Source organism: Humulus lupulus, chromosome 8 (genome assembly GCF_963169125.1).
Source record: "Humulus lupulus chromosome 8, drHumLupu1.1, whole genome shotgun sequence".
NCBI lineage: Eukaryota > Viridiplantae > Streptophyta > Magnoliopsida > Rosales > Cannabaceae > Humulus > Humulus lupulus.
In genome coordinates, this window is record NC_084800.1 from 88,358,312 (window position 1) to 88,367,182 (window position 8,871).

At 36.3% G+C, this 8,871-nt stretch overlaps 1 long non-coding RNA gene across 2 annotated transcripts; it reads right to left on the bottom strand.

The window, feature by feature from the left end:
• Nucleotides 1-6,018: 6,018 nt before the first annotated feature.
• On the bottom strand, nucleotides 6,019-7,877 carry LOC133793944 (uncharacterized). 2 transcript variants are annotated; one of them, XR_009875041.1, is made up of 3 exons: nucleotides 7,598-7,877; nucleotides 7,442-7,516; nucleotides 6,019-6,188 (listed from the first exon to the last, which is right to left on the bottom strand). It is a non-coding gene; the product is annotated as an uncharacterized LOC133793944 (long non-coding RNA). The 2 variants fall into 2 exon arrangements; XR_009875042.1 differs by lacking the exon at nucleotides 7,598-7,877 and having other exon boundaries at nucleotides 7,442-7,552.
• Between the last annotated feature and the right edge of the window lie 994 nt (nucleotides 7,878-8,871).

Sequence of the window (8,871 nt, forward strand, 5' to 3'; positions counted from 1 at the left end):
CCTAGGATCGCCTCGAGTCGCACGCTGCAGACTTACCCACATAATAATGTGGTTCTCACAAATATAACATATACTCACATTTACATTCATATAATCATACAAGCATGCTTATCATATAATCACACATTAATTTAATAATTTCCACACATAAACCAATTATGCCCTCCCGACACACTAACCAAGGCCTTTAAGCCATATTAGTGATTTTGGGTCGTTACAGAGCCCCTGTGATTGAACATGGCTATAACTCTATTTTGAAATGGTTGTTTGAGTATGAATAGTTGTGCTCTACGTAGTTGAGTTATGTATGTAATGTATGTCTGTTTATATCTGGAAGTGTGGTACGCACTGGTATGACCCTATGCCTGCTTGAAAAGAGACTGGAGTGTGAGTTACGCTTGTCCAGCTCATCTGTCTGAACAAAGCAAGTGTGGTGTGCACTTGGGTGGCCATATGGTTGCATAAATATAATGAATATTGTTGAGCATTGCTTATAATTATTAACCAAGTTATTTATAATTGTAATATGTTGAATGTTTGTATGCTTAATTGAGTTTTTTTGTTGGGCCTTGGCTCACGGGTGCTACGTGATGCAGGTAAGGGCAAGGAGAAGTTGGACTAGCAATGAGTTGAAGAGCTTCGGGGGTGGCATGCCACAGTCGAGACTTCTTTTGGAGAACCAGGGTTTAGTGGTTTTGCCGCTTAGGACGGCTATTATGTACCTTGCTTGTTTTCACTTGTATCAATTATAAACTTTCTTTTTTTGGGATCCTGTGTACATACCAAATCTTTTAATGAAAGTAGTATTCATTTGACCAACAACTTTTATACCAAATTTTTAATTAACCCTAATTACACGTTTTAGTCCAAATGACTCGCTTAACGAGTTAAGCACAACTTTAAACACACAATACAACTGTCTTGGTTTAGTAAGGCGTTACAGGCTCACTAATAACTCTACAAATTAGAGTTATTTTACCACTATTTATAAGGTAATTGGTGTTAAGTTCTTAAGTTTTTGATTAATTTATTAAGTTTTTAAGTAATTTTGAATTTATTAGTCTTATAATGATTTTATAGATTTTTTTGTGTTTTTATAGTTATTTTGTTGTAGTTTAATTATTTGAATTATTGTTGTTTAGTTTGAAGTAAATAAAAATGTGTTTTATTGAAACTAAATGTTAAATTAAATTAAGTTGTAATTAATATTTTCAAATAATTAATATGATTTATTTGATAATGGAAAATATTTTTTCATGACTTAATTTATATTTGTTTTGTAGGAATTATGTTGTATTTTGTAGGATTAAGGCATAACCACAGGCAACTATAACTTCGAAGAAAATACTTGACTTCATAGTAAAGAATATTATATGTAGATATGGTCTACCAAAATAGTTCATTTCAAACAATGGTACTCAATTTGATAGTGATTTATTTACATACTTTTGTGCAAGACATGGTATCACGAAAAGTTTTTTTTGCACTTGCTCATCCTCAAGAAAATGGACAAGTTGAAGTTGTCAATAAAATTTTGAAAGATACAATGATGAAGTGACTCGGGCAAGCTAAAGGCAATTGGTCGGACATTTTGCCAGAAGTACTATGGTCACATCGTACAACTGCTCGTACATCAATTGGTCATACACTATTTTCTTTGGCATATGGTTATGAAGCAATGATACCAGTCGAGTTGACTCCGTCATAACATAGACAAAGTACATATGACCAAGCTCAAAATCACCAATTTTTAGCTGAGACTCTTGATCTGATCGATGAACAATGAGAGCAATCACAGTTACGGGTAGCTGCTTACCAACAAAAGTTTGATCGATATTTTAACTCTCTAGTCAAAGATTAAAATTTGCCACATGAGATCTAGTCTTGCGACAAGTGTTTCAAAACACTAAGTGTAACGCCCTAGTTACCCCAAGATCGTTACGGTAAACGTTGAACCGTGAATTTAACTCGCTACCCGAGTTCTTTGGTTAAAAACGTGCTTCTAGGTGTTATTAATAGGGTAAGGTGGAAAACCAATCAAAAGGAAATGATATATTTTATTTAAAACATAAAACTGTTCATGGGTCCATAAAAACGTTTACAAGTTATTTACAACTCAAAATGGTCATTACAGTTTAAATTTACAACCCGCCGACCTAAGCGGCAAAAATAGGGTAATCCCCCTAGTTCCTTTGAGAACTCGTTGGCCATGGTGGTCAAGCGGCCGCATATGAACACATCACCACCTAAGCTCTCCACTCAAGGCTGGGTGATCTTCTCTTTCCCCTTACCTGCACCACATAGCACCCATGAGCTAAAGCCCAGCAAGAAAACTCAATACGGCATAAATATAATATCAACAATGATCATAATAATCATTTAGGACTTTCAGTCCAAAATAAAGGAGTGACAGTTGTCAAAGTCACTAAGGTGGGTTCCGTTCCCATAAGCCATGTGGCGATAGGGTCACCTAGGCTTTACAAATAAGTGATCCTTTCACTAGCTTATCAAGATAGGTGTTCGATGAACTAGTCACCAATATAACCTACCGCATGACCATAAAGTCACAACCATGTGACAAACAGTCACCTAGGCCTTAGGCCTTGGCTCTGAGTAACTAGCCTTAGACTAGTCAAGCGTTTATAATTTTCATCGACCTTAGGGTCGGTCCAGCATTAATGCTCCTAGAGTCATTCAACGCTGATATCGATTAGATCTAATCTTTTATCGGTCCTGCATTCAAGACGCTTATGCCGGTTTCTGACTCTCAGATCAATAATACGCGACCAATGTCGACCCTAACTAGTCAGTGCCATACACAAGTAAGCAATGCTACCAAACATATATCATATGTCAAATATCCGAATATAGGGCATTCAACATGCTTACTTAACCATTTCTAGCATACTTAGGATCATGCATAAACACAGAGACTCAAACTCTAAACAATCCAATATTCAATATTCATAGCATGCCCTAATCACATGTTTCTCGTGCAACACATGCATCACATTTAATCACTTGACATGCCTCAACAATAACCATGCATGTCACATTTAATCATCCAACATGTATCAAGAATAACCATGCATGTCATATACATAGGGTGCAGTTTTCTTACCTCTGATTCGAGCGAGAATGAATAAAAGAATGACCCTTGAGAACGATCTGACTTTTAAGTCCTTTAGCAGTCACCTAGTCATAACCAAATATAGGATTCCATCAATAAAATGAACAACAAAGGTTCCTGAACCAAGACCTAGCCTTCGGGACATTGAACCCCACTAAACCGGGTAGTAGGAATGATCCCGAGGCCTGAAATTGAGTTCCCATGATCAAAACACTCATTTGGCCTCAAAAAACCTCATGAGCCGTGGCCCCAAAACCTTGAGCCGCGACCCCCAGCCAAACCAGGAGCAAGCGCCGCAGTGCCCCTTACCTAGTGTCGCAGCCCCCAGCACAAACAAACTTCCACCATCTTCATCTTCGAGCTTGGGCCGTGACGCCCAAGAACAGGGCCGCGACCCCCACCTGGGAACCAACCATAACTTCGTTTTTCCACATTTTAAACCTTCTAAAAACATACCTAAACATCTCCAAATCCAAAAATCAAAGTTTCCAAACATCCCAATGATTCAAAATCATCAAATCCCGAGGCTCAAACAAATCAAAAACTCATCGATACACAAAATCCAAATCAAAGCTTGGAAACTCTAAAACTCAAAACTTAAAGCTTGAATTACCTTTGATTGAGTTGTTTCTCGTTAAATCCTTCAGTCAAGAAGCTTCTAATCTTTCCTAGGATCGCTATGCCTCAATCTTCGCTTGATTCTGACTCCTAGAACTCAAGATTTCTTCGAAATTGCCACGAATGGTCACAAAGGTTAACGGGAGAGAGAGAAAGTGTTTTTAACGTACGGTTCTTTCTATCAGACTACTTCAGGCTTAAGTAACCTCAAATAAAACCTAATGCTCGGGGTCCCAAAAACATCCCCGGGGGAAAAATAGTCAAAACTCCAAGAATTTCCTCTTGATCTCAATAATTCCCAATATATCATCAAATAAACATTCCCATTATCCAATATCCCTATAATTTAGGGGTGAACATTTGACCCGACAAACCTGCAAACACGCCCGACCCGCAACTCAAAAACCCGTTTTTTGGGAAAACTCGTCGAAATCGGGTTAAATCCGACCCGGACCCGAAAAAATTCGGGTCGGGTTTGGGTTTGAAATTTGTTAGCCTCGGGTTCGAGTTCAAACCCGAAATCTGAAAAAATGGTATTTTTGAAAAAAAGTGTAAAAAATGGTATTTTTGCAAAATTTAGCTTTTCGGCCCAAAACCCAATAGGCCCAGCCCAACCCAAAATCAAACCCGAAATCTGAAAAAATGGTATATTTGAAAAAAAAAGTGTAAAAAAATGGTATTTTTGCAAAATTTGGCTTTCCAGCCCAAAACACAAATGGCCCAGCCCAACTCGAATCAAACCCGAACCCGATGAACCAGAAACCCGAAAATCCGACCCGTGTGCACCCCTACTATAATTGACCACGTTATGACAAAACCGCTAATTTGCAACATAGGATCGTCTCATGCCGAATAGCTCGAATATATCCCCATAATAATGGGATCTCATCCATAAATCACAATATGCACCAAAGTACACAAATATGCCCTTAACGGGCCAAATTACCAAAATGCCCTAATAATCAAATGTGGACCCACATGCATGCATTTAACATCATATTATAATATAATTCACATAAACATGCATATAATCATTTAATGGAATAATAAAATAATTATGGCCTTCCCGACCTACTAATCCAGCCATTAAACCGCATTAAGGATTTTGGGGCATTACACTAAGGATCTTGCAGCATGAGTTTTGGGGCCTAACTGAGAAGAACAGTATCAGATCGTAGACGTTTTACAGCCGAACACTTACGAACTTGCTCAATTAAACATTGAACTGGTTGCAAGATATTGGAATGGCGAACTTCTTAGAAAGTATTATCAATGACATTGGTCGCCAGATACGTACTTGCCCATTTCGTTCGACAAGTGTATTTCTTGTTTTTGTTATTTTTGGTTGTAAGGGCACAATTTTGCCCATTTTTGTCATAACCAATTACTTTCTATACTATTTGTAGCGTCCCAAACCCCTAATAAGATTAAGTACTTTGATTAGTGTGACAGGACGACAAGTGGGGTAATTATGTGAATTATATTATTGTATAATTGAGTAGGCATGATTATGTGTACTAAATGTGTTTAAAGACCTGTTTTTGTTACAAATGGGCATTTTCGTAATTTTGATCCATTGAGGGTATATTTGTAATTATTATGTGTTATATGATTGAGACCACATTATTATGTGGATATATGTGATATTCGACATGAGTGGATCCTTTTGAGCGGTTTTGGCAGAAAATTCACAACGGGGATAATTACCCGACTCGGAGAGTAAAGTGAAATTAAGTGATAAAATTATTATGCTTGATATATTAGTGGATTAAATTGGAGGGTAGTGGTAAAATTTGAGGTTTAGTGAGAATTTAAGCTAAATGACCATTTTGCCCTTGTGGTTTCTTAAGGAGGATGTTGATGGGGAAGGGTATATTGGTCTTTTGACCTTAAGGATAGGAAATTCTGCTAGGTGTTGGAAGCCACTCTTCCTAAATGTTCTAACACTATCCCTTAACTTTCTCTTTTTGTTTTTAGCCTAAACACAAAACATGTAACGCCTCGGTAACTCCAGGACTGTTACTGTGGACTTTGAACAGTGCTTAACTCGCTAAACGAGTCATTTGGTTATAAACGTGCATCTAGGTGTCATCAACAAGCCAGTGTAACACCCTCACTTATTTTAGTTAAAACTATATTTGACGTGTTACGTTTTAAAACTATATCATAATTTATTACTGCGGAAGTCTGGACATTTTTTTTTTTTAACTTGAAAACTTATTTCACATTATTTACATTAAACATAAAGTGTGTCTCAAACATATTATACATAAGTATTAAATAACCCAATTTATTTTCAAAACATAACTTCACACTTTATTACAAACATCTCACTGATAACTGAAATAACCCACAAAAGGTCGATATGTTCATATGTACAAATCAGGGTCAGGACCATGCTTCAGTTCTCCTCATGTCATTCACACATTTCTTTCTCTACCTGCAACACAAGACAACTGTGAGCCTAAAGCTCAGTAAGAAAAGTAATGCATGCAATGCTAATGATTACCCAATATTAATGGACATACACAACTTCTTTTTAAATTTTGGGCCCCTCAATATTGTGCACACTGTTTGAATTGGTCAATGCCTGCAGGGCTTGTTACACATACAATATAAAATCCCATGGGTTCTCCTCCGGCTAGCCATCACCACAGTAGGGCATATTAAAAACCTTATTCCATCGTTGCCCCGTCGGGCTCAAGAGTTAAGGCGGCCACACACTGTGGTGTCAATACATATAAGAATAACTCATATGGAGGAGAAATAAAAACAAAAACATGGCAAACAATATAATTGGTTCACTAAAACCTAGCCCAAATTATTGGGCAACCACTATAAGCCTACTATAGGTCTCCGTTTACACTTATTAACACTTTCATTTGCCTTTTCAAAACAGTGGCACTGAACTTAAACTTCTTATTACAACTTTCTTTTATGTTGCACAAAACTTGCAAAGGCATCATATGATTAATCATCATAATATCATGCATGGTCTTATATCATATAATAATTTACCATATCACTATTATGCCATGCATAAAAATTTATGATGAAGTGTCAATGTATGTTAATACCACTTACTCACAAAATATTCATATAATGCATACTTTCACATAACATGTAATTCTTGTGTTGCAGTTGAGTACTTTACTTATCTTCTGTCCAAAATATAATTCACCGTGTAACAAGTGGTGTCTTAGGTATTGATGTGCTTATCCTGACAATGGCATGGATTTCTCATCATAATGATGGTAGTAATACATTGAACTCTCATTTAAAAAAAATACCCATAAAACATCATATCAAATTTCATACCCAAAACATGCCTAAAATGCCTTAAACCACCTAGATCGAGCATTAGATTTATCTTAGACATTTGGAGAAATTTTGACAGAGTTTTCCCTTAATTTTAGCTATCCTCAAATATCAAAATCAACCAATAATCAACATCAAATAACCTTCCATAACCATATATATCCCAAATACCAACATAATTCATCATAAAGTTATCATATACCGATTTTGATAAAATTCTAATTTCCTAGATCATCACCTAAATTAAATGAGTCTCCACATCTATTCAAACATTTATAAACATATATACTCTCTTATAAACTCAATCAAATAATCAAAAATCATCTTGTACTCCAAGAACCCCAAAAACCTCATAAAACACAAAATTTCACTTACCGAGCAACTTTTCGGCGAAAACAATCTCTTCAAGCTTTTCTAAACCTCAAACCACTTGGAAACCCCAAGAAATATCTTAAAAAGGATAAAACACCATATATAAGCTTTCAGAAAAATTCAAAAAACATGGTTTAACTTCCAAGTACAAGAACTTACCATAAAAAGGCTATAACTAAGCTTAATCTACGTCTTTGGCTTTGCTTTCACTTGGATCTCCTTAGAATTTCTTCAAACCAGCCAAGAAATGGTTTTTGGTTTTCTTTTCTCTCTGTTTTTCAGAGTAATGGTCGTGCAAAGTGATAAGGTTGATGAAAATTCCTTATTTTCAATGATTTAGCCTTATTGTATCAAAATTTGACACCTTTCATCTCATCATTTCACCTTTTGACTTATGAAAACCTTATCACTTCAATAATTTTGACTTAATCATCTGCTAGGCCTATTAATTCTTATGTGTAAAACACTCACACCAAACCTTAGGTCCATATGACTTCATACCCAATAGTTATGCTTACCCGATCGAGCGTAGCGCACTTATGCTAAGCTCGTTTTGACTTTGCATCAATACCACTGATTATGTATACCTCCCATCAAGAATTGATCTAATGGTTCTAAAACCATTTTTACATCATCAATGAGACCTTAATCATACCTCAATTACATTTGGTAAATCCATAAATACTCAATTTTACACCGAAATACTAGTAATCGACATTGTACTATTTTTCACTACTTAACCTATTTTGCCTTCTATATCTCACTTTCATCACTTAATTCCATGCCTTGTCCATATTTTTCATACTTTCTTATATCTTGAGCACATCAAACACCCATAAAAGACAACTCAAATGCCACAAGGTTAATAATATTGAGCATACATATAGACATCACATACACAACTTTTATACTTATACATGAAAACACTTATAAGAATATGCATATGCTCAAATTATACATATTGTATGATATGTAATGCAATGCAATCATGTGATTATTGGCTATATTATATCAAAATAATGTGGGTGCTACAGCCAGGGTGGAAAATCTCGGTTAAAAGGAATGAATGTATTTTATTTAAAACATTAAATTATACATGAGCCCATAAAAGTGTTTACAATCCAAAATGGCCATTACATTATAAAAATTATAACTCGCCGACCTAAGCGGCAAAAATAGGGTTAACCCCTAGTTCCTCTGAGAAACACCTTGGCCGTGGTGGTCAAGCGGCCGCTGCTCGGGAGACCAGCCCTGATTGGGCTGGGGCAGTGTTGTCTGTTAGGCATTTGGCCATCAAGTTCCCGACATCTAGTGGCATTGGGACGCTGAAGGGAGACCAGCTCGCAGCACGAGAATTCTATAGCATTTCCATGAGAGGAAATAACCAAACAAGTGCACAAGCACTTGTATTTATTCGAGAAATGGACGGATCC